The 19,160-nt window shown below is 36.5% G+C and overlaps 1 long non-coding RNA gene across 1 annotated transcript in view; it reads left to right on the plus strand.

Moving 5' to 3' along the window:
* The first annotated feature begins 16,356 nt into the window (after positions 1 to 16,356).
* The window catches only part of LOC105526146, a 13,727-nt gene continuing 10,923 nt past the window's right edge, over positions 16,357 to 19,160 (plus strand). The window contains exon 1 of the long non-coding RNA XR_001004029.1: positions 16,357 to 16,626. This is a non-coding gene — a long non-coding RNA (uncharacterized LOC105526146). The remainder of the gene's footprint in view (positions 16,627 to 19,160) is intronic.

The following is a 19,160-nucleotide window of genomic DNA, read 5'->3' on the forward strand; positions in this document are numbered from 1 at the left end:
TGAGTCTACTCACCTCTGTCCCGGAGTTCACTGTCCTCTAGTGACTATAACTTGCTTTTTCTTTTAACCCCTTCATTTTGCTATAGCACACCGTCCAGTTGCTAGGTAAGAAAGGGTCTTCTGATGTCTGAACTGCTTATTTTGCCTGTCTATGTATTTTGGTGGAACATACAATTCCATGTAGAAAACGTCTTTTATTCAACTGTTGAAGGTATTAATTCCTTAACTTCTAGCATCCCGAGCAGCGACTAGAAAGGCCAGGGTTCTTCAGAACCTAGTACATTGATCCTGTGACACTCTTAGTTGTCTCTCAAGATGCTTTCTTCGTTTTATATTTTCCAAATTTTTTGGAATTATTTTCTAGTGACATTCTATCTACTATTTTTCTGTAATAAACTTCATCTATTTTCTGCAGTGGAATCTGAGAACGAAGTGGCAATAAATACATATATCAATTCACCATCTCTACTTTTAAAGCCCAGTATTTAACTATGCTTCTACTGATATTTTTTTTTTAATTTCAACTTTTATTTTAGATACAGGGGATATATGTGCAGATGCTGAGGTTTGAAGTGCACAGCCCGTCACCCTGGTAATGAGCTTCTACTGATATTTTTTTTTTAATTTCAACTTTTATTTTAGATACAGGGGATATATGTGCAGATGCTGAGGTTTGAAGTGCACAGCCCGTCACCCTGGTAATGAGCATACTACCCAAAAGGTAGTTTTTTAACCCACTTCCCCCACCCTCTAGTAGTCTACCATGTCTATTTTTCCCATATTTATATAATTGCGTGCTCAAACTTTCTGAGCATATTTATATCCATGTGTGTTCAACATTTAGCTCCCACTTGTAAGTGAGAACATGTAGGTATTTGATTTTCTGTTTCTACATTAATTTGCTTAGGATAATGGCCTCCAGCTCTATCCATGTTGCTGCAAAGGAAATGATTTTTTATTCTTTTTTATGGCTGCATAGTATTCCATGGCATACATGTACAACATTTTCTGTATCCTATCTAGCATTGATGGGCACCTGGGTTGATTCCACGTTTTGCTATTGTGAATAGCACAGTGATGAGCATGCAAGTGCATGTGTCTTCTTGGTAGAATGATTTATTTTCTCTTGGATTATATTCCGTAATGCAATTGCTGGGTTGAATGGCAGCTCTGTTTTAAGTTCTTTGACAAATCTCTGGACTGCTTTCCACTGTGACTGGAGTAATTTACACTCTCACCAACAGTGTATAAGTATTCCCATTTCTCCTCACCAGCATCTATTGTTTTTTGACTTTTTAATAAGAGCTATTGTGACTGGTGTGAGATGCTAGCTATTTCAGTGTGTGTGCGTGGTTGTTTGTTTGTTTGTTTTTTGAGATAGAGTCTTGCTCTGTCACCCAGGCTGGAGTGCAGTGGCACAATTTCGGCTCACTGCAAACTCCATCTCCCAGGTTCAAGCAATTCTCCAGCCTTAGCCTCTGGAATAGCTGGGATTATAGGCATGTGCCACTGCGTCCAGCTAATTTTTGTATTCTTAATAGAGACCAGGTTTCACCATGTTGGCCAGGCTGGTCTAGAATTCCTGAACTCAGGTGATCCGCCTGCATCAGTCTCCCAAGGTGCTGGGATTACAGGTGTGAGCCACCCTGCCCAGCCTGCTCATATTTTAATGTGGTTATTTGTTTTTTGCTTGTTGATTTGTCTCACTTGTACAAACACTTTGACGTTCTCATGGACAAGTAAAAATCATAAATCTTTAGGTTATATTTGAAGTCAAACTCTTGGATAAAAGGTTTACAAAATTCTAGTGCACATGATGGATATTTGCAAGTGTATTTGTTTTCTATTTCTGCATAAGAATTAGGAAACTTGGTGGCTGGCTTATCTCAGTTTCCAAGGACTAGAAGTCTGAGCATGTCTCATCTGGATCCTCTGCTTAGGATCTCCCACGGCTGCAATTTAGGTGTTGTTCAGGTCTGTGGCTCCATCTGAAGTGGAGGATCCTCTTCCAAGTTGGTATGGTGTTGGTAGAATACATTTCTTTGCAGCTCTAGAGCTCATACTGGCTTTTTTCTTCAAGGCATAAAGGAGATGGAATGTCTGATCTCAAAGAAAGCCTGTCGTCTTTCAAACTGCTTCAGGACCTAGTTCCATCTGAAAAATTCTTTCATCATGGCCATATAATGTAATCTAATCATGAGAGTGACAGTTATCATATTCACAGGTCTTTTCCACACTGAAGAGAGGGAGATTATACAGAACAAAGAGGCAGGGGGCAGGTAGGGGGCAAGAGGTAAGGAGCAATGGGTCTTGAAGGTCATCTCAGAATTCTGCCCCCAACACGTTACCTTAATGCAAATCTACATAGTGTAAATAATTCCAGTTTATAAATCACTTTCAGTTAAAATTTGGAGAACAATAAAAATTATTTACTCAAAGTATGTTTATTCTGATTTTTCTACCATTTAGTTTATCTTTTAGTCAGCCATTCAACAAAATATTAGTAAACTTCTATCCATTACTTTCCTTCTGTTTATTATAGCTTTTCAATGACCCTATTTAATTTTTATTTGTTTCTGACAAAGTCTTGCCTTGTCACCTAGGCTGGAGTGCAGTGGCAATCTTGGCTCACTACAACCTCCACCTCCCAGGTTCAAGCGATTCTCCTGCCTCAATATCCCAAGTACCTGGGATTACAGGCACCTGCCACCATGCCCAGCTGATTTTTGTATTTTTCAGTGGAGATGGGGTTTCCCCATGTTGGCCAGACTGATCTCAAACCCCTGACCTCAGGTGATCCATCCGCCTTGGCCTCCCAAAGTGCTGGGATTACAGGCATGAGCCACTGCACTGGCCATTTAATTATTAAATAGTGAAATTCTATCCATTCTTCAAAAACTAGAGGAAAATGCCATGGCAGTGCTTTTGGCTTTTTACAAAAATGTAATTAGATATTAGTATTTATCCAGGCATTCTGCTAGTCCAATGAGTATTGGGAATACATAAATAAGTAAATTAATGTCCTTGATCTTGGGGAGTGTCCAGCCTGTGATCAACAGTGACAAGCATATAACAAGTGTGCCAGTAAAATGAAAAACGACTGAGAAAGGCCTTTTTCACATGAAACCAATGGAAACACTCGCAAAGGAAAAAGATGATAAACTGCACTGCATATCAATGATGACCCTCAATTTCTCAAAAAAACTGCCAGTACAAACAGTTGAGGGATTTAATACATATATATACAGACACACACACACATACACACACACATATGTGTAAACATTACATATGTGTATATGTATGATATATAGATGTATGCACAAATAATCAACAAATAAATAAGTCAAAAAATAAAAGCAAGCATAAAAGCATGAATAGAAAAATCCTTTGCAAGAGCATGGATGAAGGTGGAAACCATCAACATTTAACACTATTAGGAAATAAAAGTTGGGGCCAATGTGCTCCAAACTGTTATCAGTGGTTGCCTCTTGCAAGTGAGATTATATGAGACTCTCGTTCTCATTTGTATATTGTTATACTGTTCAAACTTTTTAAGATAGTATGAATTACTTTTATAATAAGAATAAAAGCAATAAAAATACAAATAAAAACAGCTGATGGAGTTAATACATATATACACACATTACATATGTGTATATATATATGATATATAGATATATGCACACAAATAATCAACAAATAGATAAGTCAAAACATAAAAACTTGAATAGAAAAACTTTCTAAAAATATGAATCTAAAATGTATAGAAAAGTAAAAATGACCAATATTTGAAAAAGTTATTCTATCTCTCTAGCAATTAAAGAAATACACAGAAAGATAACATTTTCATTTCTAAAACTACAAACAGAAATTACCTTTAAAATATTGTTTATTTTTATTAAGTGCTGGCAAGGGGGTGACAAAACAGCTTCTATGGATGTATACATTATGTGGAAGAATAAATTGTGCAACATTTTTTGAAACAAATTTGTTGCTATTAAGGACAAAAGAGCTTTATATTCTTTAATCCTGTAACTCCACAAATGATTAAAAAAAAAAGGAATTGAAGAGTTTAACAATAATGAAATTTTTAAGTAAATGAAATATTATACTGCCATTAAAAATTATGTTTTCTAAAATATTTAATTTGCATGGAAAAACAAATATTTTGATATGTTGAAGGAGCCTACAACATTAATCACTTTAAGATAAACCATGAACATAGTCAAATCTTGAAAAGAAATACATTAAAACTTTTAGCCGTAATTATCTCAAATACATAATTCTGTAATTTTTACTTTCTTATCATAAATCTTCTATACTAACAAGAATTTCCTAAAACAGTAATAATAGTTCCGTAATGTTATGCAGTTGATTAACAGAATAGTAAAATTCAATGTCTTTTATGTCTGCAAGAAAAAGGTCTGGTCATAATTAAAGCCCTGAGACTTTAGGACTAGTACTGGAAAGCAGCAAGTGAGCATGAAATCCACTTCCTGTTTGAAGACACAATATTGATATTGAGAGCAAGGGAGGCAGGGGAGGCTCATATTCACGTGCTGGTCAGAGAGCTACCAACAATATAGGTCAGATGGATGAGAATCAAATGCTGGGGAAACCAACCCAGCTACAGGGGCATTTGATTAATTCGCACAATATGATTAATTCTAACTAAAAGCAAATCGCATCATCCTAACCACTCTGCTTACTTTAAATATTAGTCAAAATCTTATCTTAACAATATGTTTTCTGGTTTAGAGGCTTGTGGTTTAAAAACAATATACACAATTTGTATTCAAGAATATGAAGAGTTTTATAATGAGGTTACTAGCAAATTGTTCTTCTTTATAAAGGATTGAATAAGGGAAGGGGAAATAGGTTTAAATCACAGTAAAAATATATTAGTCAAGAGTTCCCCCAGAGAAACAGAACCAATGTGGTATCTAGATATCTATCTTTCTATCTAAAAAGAGAGAGATTTTTTATTATAAGGAGTTGGCTCCCTCATTATGGAGGTTGATAAATCCCATGATCTGCCATCGGCAAGCTGGAGACCCTGGAAAGCCAGTGGTGTACTTCCAGTCTGAATGCAAAGCCCTGAGAACCAGGAGAGCGGATGGTGTAAGTTCCAATCTGTGTACGGGTGTCCAATGGCTCAGCTCAAAAACAGACAGGGTGGGCAAGTTCTCCCTTATCTAGCCTTTTGTTCTGTTTGGGCCTCCAAAGGATTCCATAAGGCCCACCCACAGGGAGAGGGCAATCTGCTTTCCTCAGTCCACCAATTCAAATGGTAATTTACCCAGAAACACCCTCACAGACACCCTCAGATAAATGTTTAACCAAATATCTAGGTACCCTGTGTCCCAGTCAAGTTGACAGACATAAAATTAACCCTCACAAAGAGAGAGGGGATTTTGTTTGTTTGTTTGCTTGCTTCACTTTCTTTTCTTTTTGGAGGTATGAATAAAGAAATTCTGATAAAATTTTAGCAACCAGTTGCTTAGAAGTTTATTGTCTTGCCACTCCTAAGTTCTTCAAAGTAGTACACTCAAACATCTAACTTGCTTTAGGTTTTTACTGTAAGACTAAAGTCTGCTTAGAAACAGAGGAATGGACAAAATGACCTGTTCCTCTCCCTTAAAATTCCTGTATTAATACACTACAGTCCATTGTTTAAGAGAGAGAGAGTAATAGATGACACATAATATTTAGTTTTAATAGCAATTAATAAATATTACATTAGAAAGATGCCAGATGCATATTAGACTATTTGCCTTTAATTTCATATCACATCTTTGCAAAATCACAACAGATAAGCCAAAACTGGAGGAGGAGATTTGAGAAAATACATGTGAACCTTATGGGTGGGCCTTGCAATTGTTAAAACATTAGTGAATGGGATCTTTTTCCTAGAAGAGAAATGCAATTCTATCAGGATAAAGAGGGAACTGTTTTCTTTTTTTATGAAGCAGAATTCCTTTCTAATTCTCTGAGCCTTTTACTATAACTGCTGTGGCATGTGTTTTAAATTATATTGTATGCATGTGTTCCCTATAAAATTAGCCATCTTGACCCATTGTTCCACAGTTCTTCTTTCATCACATTTTAGAGGGTGGTGTTCCATATTAGCAAATAGCCCTTAGGGAAAATTATGCATTTTTCCATACACCAACTTTGTTACATGTTTGATAACACTTATTGTATATTTAAATGTATAGGTCAATACATAAAATTTTTTAAATAATAAAACAAGTCGCCAATTGTTTCCTCATGGCAAATGAGGAAGTCTGAATGAATATATCTAGCATTGATATCAAAACAGAATTAACAGCTTCACTTTTAACTCATATATACATGAATATATATAACTCCATCAATACGTTAACTAGGATGAAGGCATGTTGCCAAGTTTAGAACCCACTCAAATTCCTTGGGTTCTGAGTTTAAATAGAAATTTGAAACTTTCCAGGTCCAAGGTCCTTTTTGGTGCTTTAAAAATGTGACTTCCTGATTAAAAAAACTAAACGTTTTTGGACACCAGCTTACTCACGCAAAATATGATAAGTGTGAATGAATCAGTAACATATGGATTACATTTTCTTTCTTAAAATCTATGATTTTTTAAAACCCTTTAAATGAAAAATTCATGGTAAAAACATGCATTGGATTTAGCCAACTCTAAATCATTTGAAAAATATTTGTAAGGCATTTTTCTCTCAATGGATATGTGGCAGAATTTCCAGCCCATAACATTGATGTAATTTTGCTCTTTCCCCAACCCTCTCCCCACACCCCAGAATTAATACACAAGAGAAAGCAATTAAACTGCTGCTAAATTCTCCTTCTTACTCTTGCTCTTTTTCTCCCTGCTTCCTTGAATATGTCTTGATAATCATATATTATTTCTGTTGCAATGACATAGACTTTTTAAATTAAATTTGCACCAAACTATTCTAAATGTAAAGCCCTAGGGAATAGCAGCAAAGATATGCATTAATGACAATAAGGAATACATTTGTTTGTGATTCAAACCAGACATCCCAAAGATAAGCATTTTCTTGTCTTCAGTCTACAATCTATTAATCAAAATTAACTACAACTAAGATATTTTCTCAGAATGACCTCTGAGTATTTGAGTGGTAAATAAAACTACAAGAAAATAAGAATATTGTAATGTCTTCAATCTCAATATATTGAGGTGTGTTTGAGGATGTGTTTGTGTATAAAATACTATTTTCTGTATTTATAACCCTTTATTTGGAATGTTTTCTGTTATCAAGCACCTTGAATTAGGCTTTGACATAGAAAAAAATGATTTTATGCTGTAGTCAATCCTATGTCTAAGGTCACTTAATTATCTGCATGAATTATCTATGAAAACAAGATTATATATCCATGCTGCCTGATTGCAAATCTGTTCCATTTTCTAGAATTCTGCATGTTTATATCCCTGAATTGTACATGTTTTCTGAATTTGGTCAGGGCACTTTGCCAACTGCACATTTGGAGAGTTGTACTATCTTATCTATTCAGCTCAAACACTGCTGAGGTCCAAGCTATGTTTGGACTATCAATCAGAAATTATTACTTAATGGATTTCTGATTTAAGGATATAAATAAACAATCCATTTTTTCTAAATAATGCTTACCTTGTATAGATGTGGCATGCCGCCTATTTAATTCAGATTTTTATTTACATAATATATAAATATATAAGCATAGTATATGGAATATTAAATACTGCAGTGTATAATATCCATCTAGGTTATTTATACGTAGCAAAAACTAAGAATCCTAAAATTCTCATATTTCGTGCAATAGTACAAATGCTACAATAGTACGTAATATTTATCTATGTAAAACTTAACTCTGAAGACATACATAGCTGCAATTACCTGGACTATGGTAGATTAATCTGTGAAGATTGCCTCCCAACTCTCTCATGACAATTAATAAATCCAATTGCTGTGATGACTTGAATATTATGTTTTTGTCTTAAAATCGACTGTGCCTGTTTTCAGCATCCCATGTAAAAGAATGTCACCCTAAAATTTTCAAGAACGGTGAAAATTTCCTAAAGAATTTAAAATTCAACTGTGATAAAGTTGGGTTTATTTATTCAACATTCAACAGAATGTATTGAGTGTCTACAAAGTGTCAGATAACCTCTTACTTCTGGGGGTTTTCAATGGCTGCATACAATGTATGCTGTGTCAGGACAGGAAAACACCATATGCCATAATGACTATGGTATTCTCCTTCATGTTACCAAAAGTTAGTGACTCAGTTTTCCACACTGTCTTCTCTAGATTTTCTTAGTTATCTTTAATATAATATTATAGGGAAGACTCACTTCCTTTTCATCCTTCTAAGTAAAATTTTGTTTTAGTAAAAAGGAAAACAACTAAACAGTCTTCTGTTACAGTCACTTGCCTAGTTCTGAGTGCATGTTTAAGGCTAAAATGGATTTAGGAGGCTTGATTCCTATTGATCAATTCTTAGTCAAGTACAAAATGTCATTCAAATTCAAAATAAGAATTGCATCATCAGAATGTCTTATTCATTAACAAGCGCTTAATGTTAGGAATGACTCCTGTGTTTTTCTACCTTTTTCTACCCTGGCAGTCTTTGTCTACCATGTAACTGTGAATCACGGTGACTGAAATAATAAAATGTTTACAAATGATAAGTGTTTCTAATTAACAAGTTGTAGTAGCAAACTTATATATCCCTATATACGTGAATCAACAGATAAAAACAATTTTAGTGTTATTTACAAATTTTTTATGCCTTCCTTACCCTATTCAGCATCCTCCCACCCAGAAAGAAGGCCAAGTTATAAAGTAATTGCTGAAACTAATATTGCATTTTTCAAGAACAAAGAAACAGGCCTAGTTGAGAAATGTGTCTCTGGGGTATAATATTAGATCTTCAGCTTTGTCATTTAAATTATTCATATCACTAAAGGTAGGCTACTACTAAGAGTTGGAAAGAAAGGCTAGGAATTGTTGAAAGGAGAGCAAATCTTCTAAAAATGAATGAAAAATAGAAATAGAGATATTGTAAAGAACATCCGGCCGGGCGTGGTGGCTCAAGCCTGTAATCCCAGCACTGTGGGAGGCCGAGACGGGCGGATCACGAGGTCAGGAGATCGAGACCATCCTGGCTAACACAGTGAAACCCCGTCTCTACTAAAAAAAAACAAAAAAACAAACTAGCCGGGCGTAGTGGCGGGCGCCTGTAGTCCCAGCTACTCGGGAGGCTGAGGCAGGAGAATGGCGTAAACTCGGGAGGCGGAGCTTGCAGTGAGCTGAGATCTGGCCACCGCACTCCAGCCTGGGCGACAGAGCGAGACTCCATCTCAAAAAAAAAAAAAAAAAGAACATCCCTCCCTGGGTCTAGATCAAATATTACACCGGGTATCACAGAGTCTTTAAGTTGAAAGAAATTTCCATGACACATCTGGTAGCTTTGTTATTATCAGATTTCTGTTAGGTAGCCATAAAATTCTGTTTCTACCATTTCAGAGTTTGGGAATCCACCACTTCACAAGAGCAACTGAATTTATTTTTAAGAGCTTTAGCCATGACAATGTTGCTTTGCTGCCTCACTAAAAATTTTACTTATGGGTTTGAGTTGGGCCTTGTAAGGTTGAACAGAAATCCACTCCACACATCATCTCTCCATGTACAGTAATCCCCCTAATAGACAGGGGATATGTTTCAAGACGTTTAGTGGATGCCTGAAACCACACATGGTACCCAACCCTATATACACTATGTTTTCTTTTTCTATGCATATCTACCTAAAATAAAGTTAAACTCACATATTAGGCACAGTAAAAGATTAACAACAATAATTAGTAATACTATAGGAACAATATAACGATATACTGTAATAAAAGTTATGTAAATGCGGTTTTTGTTTCTGTCCTGAAATTATCCTATTGTACTGTACTAACCTATTTTCACACAGTAGTTGACTATGGGCAACTAAAAACTTGGAAAGCAAAACTACAGATAAAAGGGAACAAAGTAGGCCATTATGTCTACTTTGTCTTAATTTCTTCACTTCTACCAGGGAAATCTCCTCAGTTCATCCAAATATTTGACAGAGAGCTCAGCCTTCACCCCATTCCATAATCTTGATGGCAGCTCCTTTGTCCTTAACCTTTGTCCTTAACCCCTAGAAGAAAATACTCCTGTGTATTATCATGAGTGAGTTCAATAAAAAGTTAATTTTAAAAAGTCCACCGATGTAATCTATGTTTATTTAACCTGATATTTTAGGATTGCTAATGAACAACAGAAATCCATTGGCTGAGAAAGCAGAAAAGAGTGATCCTGACCAAATGTTCTGAAAGGAATTTAGTAGGAGAATTGTCCAAGAACAGAGAGTACACACACTACCACCACCACCACTGCCCATTTCACCAGGAAAGTGCATGACTTTAAGAATATGGCAGATACTTTCATTTTGGAAGAAGATCTACAGAACTGGATTACCCTGGTGCTGTACATGGAGTTTGGTGCTACTCTGTACTCCCACTCCCTCCCAATGAACACAATCACACAAAATCCAACAGAAAAACTTTACTATAAATTACTTCTATACCAATATTATCTTTTCCCAAACAGCATTGTAAAAATATTAATATAGTTTTACCAGAGTAGGAGAAAGACACTATAATACTAAGACTTTCTCTCCCTGATCACAAGATGTGGAACCCTATAAGACAGCCAAAAACAGGAAAGAATCAATTAGTTTCATCACATTCTAATAGTTCTCTTCTGAAGGCTGAAAAATGTCAGAAGTCATGTTGAATGGTTTTGTTTGTGTATGTACTTCTGTGTGTGTTTTGACTTTGAAAGCCACAGGCCATGCATGAGGTGGGGCAATGGGGAGAGGTGACTACAGCCAACCAGTAGACGTTCCATGGTAAACCACAGAACTCCAGATGGCAGCATGTTACTGGCGTAGGGTCCAGAGTTAGTTATTAAGGGTGCCTCACATTGAGCACCAAAACAGGTAATGATGGCTCTCACCATCACAAGGGTATATATATAGTGCTTCATAATGCTTACCTAACCAGGGGAACAGCCAGTGACTGTAGAAGCAGCAAACATTCACAGCTGCACTCTCCAGGCCCAGGGTGCCGAGTATGCAAGAGTCACCAAAGAGAGCCACAGAATCTCAGGGACTTGAGTGGGAGGGAGATGTCTGAGTCAAGGGATGACTGGGACATTTGGACAATCTCATATAGGAAATTTTGTTTTCCATGGTTGTAACCTGTACAGCATCTCTCACATCCCTAGATACTCACACATGCAAAAAAACTATCTTTGCGTCTCACATCCCAAACTTCTGTGCCATCACTGGGCAGCTGAAGCGCAGCATTCAACTAAAATCCAGCAAGTGGACAGAGAGTAGATTTGCGCCCAGGGACAGAGAAAGCACATCTATCAGCTCAAACACTTCAGGAACACTGATAAGCATTAAAATTAAAATACTTGATTGGTATAAGTAAGTACTCAACTGGATGATATTAATAAGACAACTCTTACTAGAAAAAAGAGTCTAAATCATTTTTATAATCTTCCACCAGACTCAGTTTCATTTTTAGTCTCTCCATCTCATGCTCCATTTATTTTTCATTTTTCACAATCACTTCATAGGGTAAGCTCATTAAGTGTTGGTCAACTACAATACTAAGATGTGATTTATAGATTTCATATGAATTATTTTCTACATATATCTCTTTTCTTCTGTAATATGAATTTAATAGCATAAACCCCAATGTAGGACTCAACTTTGATTACTGCTAAATTTTATCTTGTTAGTTTTGGTCCATTATTTAAGCCTATTGAAATAATTTTTCATCTTGATTCTCTCATCCATTATATTACCTATCATTCTCATTATTGTATAAATGAGTATATAAGTAGTATCCTTTATCTTTGAGGTCCAAATGGACCAATAACAAATAGAAAATGTTCCTTAAAAAGTGATTTTATTCAGTCTATTGACTTTTGAGTGCAATCCATTTGCCTTTTTGGGGTTTAATGAATGTACAGGTTATGAACTGAAGCTTCCCCTAAAAGCTAATAACATAGCTTTTGGGACAAAGCATCATTAACCGTGATTTGTAGAATGATCATCAATCAAACTATTCTTCTTATTTATTTGAATTTTCTAATGCAGTTAACTTTTTGTTATTTTTCTTTATGTGCTTATATTCTTCTATGAGATACTCTCTGAAATGTTTACTAGTTCAATTCAAAGGAATAGTGCAAAGGAAGGGAGAAGAGAACTAAATGTATGATTCCATTATATGAGTCAAGCACTTTGACTGACATATGTGACATCATTCCTCACCACAATTCAGTGTATGATGTCTTGATGTCTTACTCTCATGTATTTTATTGACAAGGGAACTGAGACTCTAAAAAAAAAAATTGTGTGTCTTGGCCAAAATCACAAAGTTGGTAAGTGAGGAATCTATAGCATAAAACCAGTTTGATCTGCTTCCAGAGTTTTCCTTGCTTGCTTTTCACAGATGGTGCATTCATCCCACTTAAAAAGTACCCTTTGATGATTTGTGTTAAATCACTTTGTGCAAAGAGCACCAGGAATGCAACTATGAGAAACAGCAGAAGTAAGGAGAATAAGGATAAGACAATTGTAAGAACCTCCAAAGTACAAGATGAATGGGATTAGCAACAACAGAGGCATAAACCATGCTGGAAGGGGTGGCGGTGGCGGGGGTGGGGAAGCTACTTTTTATCAGGACTTGCATTCCTAATTGCCTGGATTATTCTAGCTTCTCCCCACCTCCTCTACGCTACTGTGGGCCACTGCATGGCACAAGAAAAGGCATGTTTTGGAATTGGGCACAACTGGATCTGAAACCAATATCATCCCCTTACCAGTGGCCACTAGTAAGAGTTGGACAAATTACTTTACCTTTTCTTAGCTTCAGTTTCCTTTTCAACAGAAAAGTCCCATTAACACCTAAACATAAGATTGTAATTATAAATGAAATTACATCAAACATGTCATGTTGACCCATAGCAGGTGTTCTGAAAATGATTTTTCCATTTTCTTTCTGCCTCTCAAAGTAATTTTTTGTTGAACACTATTTTATGTATGTGTTATGCCTCTTTTTTTGTGTCATATGTCTGCTGTGATTTGAATGTTTTTGTTCCTTCTGAAACTCATGTTGAAACTTAATCCCCACTACAACAGTGTTGGAAGATGGAGCCTAATGGGAGGGTCTTTAGGTCATGAGGGCTCCACCATCACTAATGACACTATGAAAAGGACCTAAAGAAGTGGATTCCCTCTGTCTTTTGTTCTGCAAAGTGAGAAACAGCCTTCCTCTACTTTATGTAATGCAGTATGCAAAGCACCACCTCGGGACTGGGGGCTGGGCCCTCACCAGACACCAATCTTACCAGTGCCTTGATCTTGGACTTCCCAGCCTCCAGAACTGTAAGAAATAAAGTTTTGTTCTTTATAAATTATCCAGTCTATGGAACTCTGTTATAGCAGTACAAACAAACTAATACAGTGTCATTCTTCTCTTGCGAATAATTCATTACTCCCTCTGCCTTCCCCTTCATATCCACTTTTCAATGCCTGGTTGGTAAAATACTCTCATAATCCAGTCTTTCCTACCCATGGATTGCGCCATCTCAATTCTGTATTCGTCAGACCAGAGTTTCACTAACTCATAAATACACATCATTCTCATCTCAGTCTCAGAGATTTTGACCATTTTTCCCTTCCCTTTTTCCTGGGCTTAGTCATCCCACAAATCTCATGCATCATTTAAGAATTCAGCTCTGATCCCACCATAGTTAGAGTTAACTACCCAAGCCTTTACTTATTCTTCCTCCTGTGAGGGCTTACAGTGATTAGTGTTTGTAGAAAAGAATTGAGCACTTCGTTTTCAATCCTTCTCCCCTACCCCTGCCTTATTCCTCCCAGACCCGCACACCTAGGCCTCACATTCATTCTATCCCAATTTTCAGACCAATCTAGAGTTGAGGTCCAGATATTGTCACGTCTCACACAGGCTCAAACGGTCGTATTTCTCAGGCAACTTGACCCAGCATAAGTCCTCATCAGACCAAAGCCCCCAGACCCAGACAACCTCCTAGTTTCTACACTGCTCTCTGAGTCTGTTCAATGGCATCCCTAAGGTTCACCTACAGTGTCAATGTATTAATGTTTCCAATTTATCTGTTCCCTTTGTTCCTTACTGTTGGCTCAATGAAGTAAACTGGATGTCTGTCTTGTCCTTCAGATATCTCAGCATTCAAAATCTGGTGAGAACCAATTTGCCTCAAGCATATACTCCTTCTTGATTACTTTGCTAATTTTTGCCAGTTATTTATGCCTCTCCAAACAAAATATAACAACAATAGTCATCATCATAAATAGGCTCTGCTGAGTGCTCACCCTTTTGTAGGCACTGTTTCAAGCACTTTACATGGCTTAGCCACATGTTTTAATCGTCATAGCAATCCTATGATGCTTACTAAAATGGAAATTGAATCTCCAAAGGTAAGTAACTCTTCCCAGCTCACATCACTAGTAAATGAATGATCCAGGGTACAATGCAAAGCAAGTCAAACTGTCTCTAGAGCCTGCCTTCTAGGTACTACTCCACAAATGAAATGTGTGTCACTTCACACACCCAACAAAAGAATCCCTGAAATGTGACCAACCTGACAGATTCAAGACATGATTAAAGTCTAGTTTACCCTTTTGCGCTTCATTTAGCCCAACTGGAAGTCCCTGGTGCCAAACTTGAACCTCATCCACCAGTTCTAACACTCAAGTTGCCCTACTATGGTGTTAGTCGCCTGTGCCTGGCAAGCCCAGTTGGACAGGTCTATGGCAGAGCCTGGCTCCCTTCTGGCTCAGGCCATAAAGAGACAAGGCCTTAATTTGAATGTAAATTTCCTGAAATCAACTAGTGTGCAATCTAATTGTAGTGCCACCCTATGTCATACAGAATCATACTTTCTGCATATGCTATGTGATCATATACTCTGTATTTCTGTATTAACTGTTAGAGATATAGGGTAGCACTCTAATTAGATTGCACACTAGTTGACTTCAGGAAACTTACACTGAGTCAGTACATTAGAAAACACTGAATATGTGGTATGTTACTGCTTTGTGATTGTTTTTCAAGGGTATAAAGGAATGATTATAAATAGCCACGTTAGTCATGTATGCTCCAATTCATTATCTCTACATAAAAAGCTAATCAAGTAGCATCTTATACTGCATCCATTCTTCAAAAGGTCCATGTTACAAACACAGATAACAAAGACTTTTGTCTCACACTGGCAACCACCACCAGCATATACACCTGTACATAACATAAATTTCTTAGGAACTAGATCTAAAGTTTTTAATTTTAGGAGAGTTGGAGGAAAATATTTCTGAACTGAAAGAAATATAGTAAGCAAGAAAAAAGAAAATGGAAGATATGACAGAGAGGTTTAGTATATGACCTCCCCAAGAGAATCATGCATTTAACTAGATAAATTGACAACACCTCTATTGGCTGTATTCTGGACAAGTGAATCTCAGGGGTCTCAGGTATAAATTGGGGATAATAGTTTAGATGTACTTCAATGTCTTATGGGAAAAATAGAAAAGACAATTAAATAAAAATACTACCTTAAATTGCTGTAAAAATACTTTTATTGAACTTTTGCTCAATTTTATTTGGACTTAAGACAACTCTACTAAAACTATCACCTTTTATCCTACAAATTTAAATAATTCTAGACATAAAACCTATATCTAGACATCAAAAGTTAAATTACCCAATATGTAAATGTTGGTTTTTGTTGTTGTTAAGTATTTTGAAGTTTGAGTTGTTGGGAAGAAATGCCTGGTGAATTACTGTTTTTGTTTTACATGTATAGTCAACCGTGGTCTTAAATCTCCCAGCTCAGATCTTTGCCTCTGGCTCTCAGCAGTTCTTACACACAGTCCTCCCTGTAAGGGGAGAGTCACCTGAGAAAAGTATACTGGGTCACATCTTTATCTCCAGGCTAAAGCTGACAACAGCCTCTCATCAAATTTCTCCATTTCACTGCACAGAAATTCAGTGTGTTGGACAACACGTTCAAAAATTCGAGAAAAAACAGCATCTGAATGCCTTTAATATGAAACAGCCATATTAACTTTTGCTAGTCTGTTTACCTATGTGGTAGGAGAACCAGGCTGAATGCTTGAAAACAGCACACTCTGATGACTAAGACAACTTACTGGCTTGTTTTGTTTTGTTTTCTATTTGATACAGGGCTAGGATTCCATCTTGAGTCTGAAATAACCGAGATGGGTTATGTAAGCATGAAAACACATTGTCATCATTTGCTTCAAAAGTTTGTTTGAAATGTTTTAAATTCTAGAAAATCAGGGAAGTGTCAGCAAAATCTATATTTGGTATGGCATCGGAAAAATCACAAGATTAGAGTCTTCTGTTGAAACGAGGACTGAAAACATGGCTGTTGAGAGAAGTATGTGCTGTCGTAAGAGCCTGCAGTGAAGGAGCTGGCCTTGATGAAGCAGCAGAAACGTGAAATGCCAAAACAGGTCTGTGCTTTCACAGAGCTAGTTGGAATTACAGGGGATCATAGGCAGGCAAGGAATTGTAACCTTGTTTGGTGTTTGAGAGTATTAAGTAAAATGAACAGCCCTGATTTTATTTTCAGGACTGTTCTCTAGGAAAGAGGGAGTAGCAAATTTCTTTTAAAATACAAGTTATTTGTATGATTCATAGATCTTTTATTTGAGACTGCTGCTTAAGAAAGACCTGCGACAATTGCCATTTGGGAAGACATATTCATCATCTCCAGGCTGTTTGGCTTTTCTACCCTTGGGGAAAAAATTGGACATAATTTCACAGAATATCAGTTCTACTATCTTTATTAGCAAAGCTAAAAACATAAGGACTGATAACTTTTTTCTTGCTACAGATTATTTTATATATGGTTAAGACACGCTGCCAAAAAGATGTAAGGCAACATAAAATTGTGACGTAGAATTTACAATACTGGTGGCAAAAGCATGGATGATTATCAGGTGTAGGTTTATGAACCAATTTCTCATCTGTTTTCCAGCCTCAAAAGCTTTTTTGCCTCTAGCTCATTCCAGAAAAAGAGAACTGCCACCAATGTACTCACAGAAGGCTGCTGAGCATTGCATGATACAGTGGAGAGATTTGAAGTCACGTGTCTTAGAAAGGGAATCTCCTTCAAATATAACTGGGAGGAGTGATATCATCAACAAGGGCCATTCTGAGATGTATTTGGCTCTAGTTTGGCTACATGGAGATAAATATTAATCAGAATCTTTTGTTTATATTTTCCTATCAAGATAAAAAGAGGCATAAATTCAGCTCTGAGGAAATGTTTCAGAGATAGTGAGAGGTGATTTGTTTTAGAGTGTAAGCAAATGCCAGCTCAGTTGACAAAGCTGGTTCATTAAAACACACTAGCCTGTCCTCAACCTCTCTGCTAGCTAGAAGGGACCATGACAAGACTAAGACAGAAGCTCACATTACTAAAAACTTACAAATAAGGAACAGCTAACAATTGTCAAAACAACGCCATCCCATCACGATGTCCTAAGCTGTATGACACCATGAAGGGACATAGAAGGCAGGCTTTATAACAGTCATCATGCATTTGGATTCAAAGTTACTTCTAAAAAACATCAAAACTTTCAGCTTAACCTGATGTGAGTGAAAATGAAACAAAACAAAGTAAAACAAAAGTATCCAGGGATTGTATGTATAGACTTCCATGGCTTTTATTTATAATACAAGTGAAGTGGGGCCCTAACTCTCATTATGGGAACAAATCAGAATGTGAAGAAAAGTCCAGTTAATTTTAAGAAAGAAAATGAGAGTCACCATCCTATATCAATCCACAGAATTTCCTCCTGAGGACTCTTCCTTCAAAAATGATACAATTAGCAAATACAAAAAGGCTGTTTGGCTTCTTGAAACAAAAGAAGAGACACACAAGCAATGCAGTTTTTCTGAATTCCCTGGCTAAGAGTTACCGACTCTGGAAGGACAACTACTTGTATTCAAATCCGGGCTTATTTGCTATGTGACAATAGGCATATTGCCTAACTTCTCTGTGCCTAATTTCTCCACTTAAAAGGGAGTAATAAAAGGAATTACCTCAAAGATTGGCTGAAGGATTAAGTGAAACACTATATATAAAGTGATTAGAATGCTTCCCAGCATATGGCTGATACTTCATTCTTCCATTTAGCACATATTTATTGAACTGATCGGTGCAGATAGCATCTCAGATGCTTGGGTTACAGCGGTGAACAGGGAAATGTCTCTACCCTCAGGAAATTTACATTCTAGTGGAATTTAGTTATTGTGATTAATCTACTATCCACGTATCTACAAAAACTATTTTAAATAATTTCAACTTGTACCGATAGCTGAATGCATTATAGGCATAAGGCAGAGTCTAGCACTCACCTTACTGAGTCTGTAACTGAGGCTTAAAGAGAAATGAGAAAATATTTTAAAATAAACAAAAACATTTGTATAGGTGCCCTAAAAGCCGGGCTACTTTAAGTTTTGGGATGCAAGGTCCCTTTAAGAGTTTACTAAAAGCTGCAGATCTGTTTCTAATAAAGTTAAAATACCTATCTGATGACCTAGCAATTGTACTCCTAGTTACTTACTCCCCCAAAATTAAAAGATAATGTCCACAAAAAGACTTGGACAAGAGTGTTCATAGCAACTTTATTTACAATATGCAAAAGCAAGCCAGAGGTCCATGAATAGATAAAACGATAGTCAAATTGTGTGATATTCATATGGGAGAACACTGCTCAACGTTAAAGAGAAGTTCACTATTGATTGAAGCAATAATATGATGAATTTCAAAAAATCAGAAACTAGACACTAATGAGTATTATATACTGTAAGATTCCACTAAGATGAGGTTCAAGAATAGGCAAAAGTAATTTATAGTGACAAGTATCAGTAAGCAGCTGCACTGGGTGGTGGATGGGAAATTGATTGAAAAAGGCCCCAAGACAACTTTGGGCGATAGAAATCTTTTCTGTATTGTTTTCAGTTGTAGGTACATAAA

This window comes from Colobus angolensis, unplaced genomic scaffold (genome assembly GCF_000951035.1).
Source record: "Colobus angolensis palliatus isolate OR3802 unplaced genomic scaffold, Cang.pa_1.0 Scaffold58, whole genome shotgun sequence".
Taxonomy (NCBI): Eukaryota; Metazoa; Chordata; class Mammalia; order Primates; family Cercopithecidae; genus Colobus; species Colobus angolensis.